Here is a 3,626-nt window from a genome sequence, read left to right as displayed (position 1 = left end):
TCAAAGATCTTGGCGTTGGATGAAAAGCTTACTTTTAAATACCATATCGACTTTGTCACAAGCAAAGCTTACCGTACTTGGGGCCTTATTACCCGTTGGTCTCATTTTATCCGCGATCCCTTGTGTCTCAAGTCTCTCTATTGTTGCTGGGTACGCTCAATTCTTGATTACGCTTGTGTAGTTTGTGGTCCCCCAATAATGTGCAGGATATTGCTAGATTGGAAGGAGTTCAACGCAAATTTACTCGACTTGCCACGAGGTGTTTTCTTTCAGGTCATGAGAATGCAGTGATCCCGTCTTATCCACATCGTTGTCGACTCTTGGGTCTTGACTCGATAAAAACTCGCCACTTGTTTCATTGCCAGCGTCATCCTTAATGAGCTTGATGTTCCTTATCTCTTATCTGCCATTTCCTTTTATGCCCCTTCCCGCCATCTTCGCGATAGGCCACCGCTCTATATTCCCACCCGGCTAACTCGATATGGGCAAAAAGACCCATTCCTTAAAGCTCAGATTGCATTTAATTCATACTATTCATATTTGTTCGATTTTAACACTCCTTTATCCCTCTTCCGTTATCGTCTTCATTCTTCCTCATCCTTATCCTTTCCTTAGTAATTGTTGGCACGATATCGACCTCGTGCGAGATCTGTCAGGCAAATGTTGACATATATCGAGCTATCTTGATAATAGCTCGAATAAGTCGCAATAAATCCCTCAGATGGCGCTATACAGATACAGACAAGGACGAAAATACGAGACAGCTAGATCTCCAACATTAGGGCCAATTAGGAAATAGTTCATCTACGGTCAACTTAAGGGCAAACGAGGTCAAGGAGATCAGCTGATCGAGTAACATGCCGCCATCGTAAAAGGGACAGTAGCAAACTTACATAGAAAGAAGAAAGACTATTTTTTGAACTGTGCAGCGAAAACCCTATACGCGAGAGCCAGTTACAAGAAAGTCTGCAAAGCTACCGAAAATAAACGGATTGTTACCAGGCGTAACAACATTCAAAAAATACGTGCGAATATTTCTTTCGAAAACTACAATTCGTGCAAATAGTTATCGCGATGAATCAACGCGGGTTTAATTGTGGTGGCTGCGAGCGGCATATTACTGTGAATGATATGGTGCTGTGCAATAAGTGCAAAATGAGGTACCACCACGGATGTGTCGGCGTCACCACAGTGACAAAATACCGAGCGTTGTGTTGCGATTCGTGTGTGATAAAGGTGTCGAAGTGCGAAGCTAAGGAGACGGGTTACACAATGACCTCCCAGGAAGCCAACGCGAAGACGAGGAAGCCTGCAGATAGTTGCGACGGTGATAATAAGGCCAAAGAAGCAGTATCTAGCGAGGGCGAAACCTCGGCGAACAAGCTGTCCACAGGAGAGGAAGTGCCCATGATGATCCACGCTGCAAGGATGACATCTACCACGAACGCATCAAAAAGGGCGTCAACTAAAAGCACAATACAAGCTGCACTTACACGACTTGTAAAAGTGCAGCATCTAGAAAGAGAAATGGTTTTGAAGAAGTTCGAACTCAAAATGGCCAATCTGAAGTTCGAGCAAGAAAAGATTCGGCTTCAATTCGAGAACGAACGAGAATCGATTCGATCTTCCGTGAAGAAAACATTCACAGAACAGACGAATTGCAAGCAGCTGCAACAGCAGCAACATCAACCGCAGCAACGGCAGCCGCAACAACAGCAGCCGCAACAACAGCAGTCGCAGCATCATAAGCAACATCAGCAGCCGCAGCAACATCAGCAGCCGTGTAATGTAGCTACAAATGAAAGTGCATGCATCAAATCGGGGACACCTGCGGCAGTGGCAGTCAGGGATGAAACAGTCCTTCCTGAGTTTGATGCGGAGGAGCGGCGATCTTCCGAACCACATAATACCGCACTCCTGCACGATGCATCGAGAATGTGGGTACCGAGAGCACCGTTTGGTGTAGTGTCTGTCACACGTTTGCAACATGGACAACAAACCGTCGACACCCCCGACGACGGATCAGCACCAGCTCTTCTGCTAACACAACTGGCACGATGCGCCGGTGTAACGGGTAAACCAAAACCATGGGAAAGGAGCTGCACAGGAGGCGCGGCGACGGACGATTCGACTGTGAGGCGGACCAACTTGGCAATTTCGGCGTGCGGCAACAGCAGACAACACGAGTTTGCCAACACTCGTTCCTTCAAACAGCTAAGTTTGCCGCTTCAAGAACCGTACTTCCTCGCATTAACCATTGACTTTACTCACTTTCAGGGACTGTCGACTCTACCGTCCCTGAAAGGGGAGTTGAGGTCAATGATCGGGACTCAACGCATCGATTCAGTGGCATCACTCGAGATTCGCAGCACCGACAACCCTGCAACCGGGAGAAGCCGTTTGAGATTGATGAACCATGGTTTCGGCAGCCACGACGGGCCCACTACCGGCAGAGGCCGAACGCGACACATATTCCCCGGCGTACAACAAAACGGTGTAGCAGAGCTAAAAAATAACAATGCGCAAATTAGGAATCTGTACACACACGCACTCACCAGTATCGACACAGTTGAGGTTAAGTTACTACCATCCGCGTTGCGAAACAGGAATATAGATCAAACAAATCTACGTCTTCGTGCCCCAAAACAAAACGGTAGGGCTAACGAGCTAGATAGCGTAAAATCATCAGAGTGCCAGCTACGGTTGAGTGAAAGATTGATTGAGGGAAGGCGCAGGCGTGACCGCTTAAAGTTTGTAGCGCAGAAAGTAAACAAACCGAACGAGATGAAACGCAATGATGAGCATTGGAAACGGCGAATAATCAGGCGACATATTGTGAAACCTTTTATCCCACACTTGAGTCGAGAAGCAGGAAATTGGTATATCGTGCTAATTATAAGCAAATCCTGCTTTTCTAAGGATTTACGGGGTGGGGTGTTGGCACGATATCGACCTCGTGCGAGATCTGTCAGGCAAATGTTGACATATATCGAGCTATCTTGATAATAGCTCGAATAAGTCGCAATAAATCCCTCAGATGGCGCTATACAGATACAGACAAGGACGAAAATACGAGACAGCTAGATCTCCAACATTAGGGCCAATTAGGAAATAGTTCATCTACGGTCAACTTAAGGGCAAATGAGGTCAAGGAGATCAGCTGATCGAGTAAAATGCCGCCATCGTAAAAGGGACAGTAGCAAACTTACATAGAAAGAAGAAAGACTATTTTTGAACTGTGCAGCGAAAACCCTATACGCGAGAGCCAGTTACAAGAAAGTCTGCAAAGCTACCGAAAATAAACGGATTGTTACCAGGCGTAACAACAGTAATTAAGAAACATTGTTAAACCCTCGAGGCGGACATTTGTAGAAATAAATAAACAATGCATATGTATGCACTGTATGTGTTTTGGCATGGACGTTTGTTTACATTTTTCAATATTAAATATGAATGATTTTTATGTTATTATTGATGTGAATAACAAGTAAATAATTTGTTGAAACTTCCCCCTGCAGATGGATATTCATTTAAACTATGAAAATGCTTCATTTTCGAGATGAAAAGAATAGGCGTATTGCAGTGCATCATGACAGGTCTATAAGACATCGAACAGCTGACAGAGC

The sequence above is a fragment of the Anopheles arabiensis genome, chromosome 3 (genome assembly GCF_016920715.1).
Source record: "Anopheles arabiensis isolate DONGOLA chromosome 3, AaraD3, whole genome shotgun sequence".
Lineage (NCBI taxonomy): Eukaryota > Metazoa > Arthropoda > Insecta > Diptera > Culicidae > Anopheles > Anopheles arabiensis.
This window is presented reverse-complemented; position numbering follows the sequence as displayed.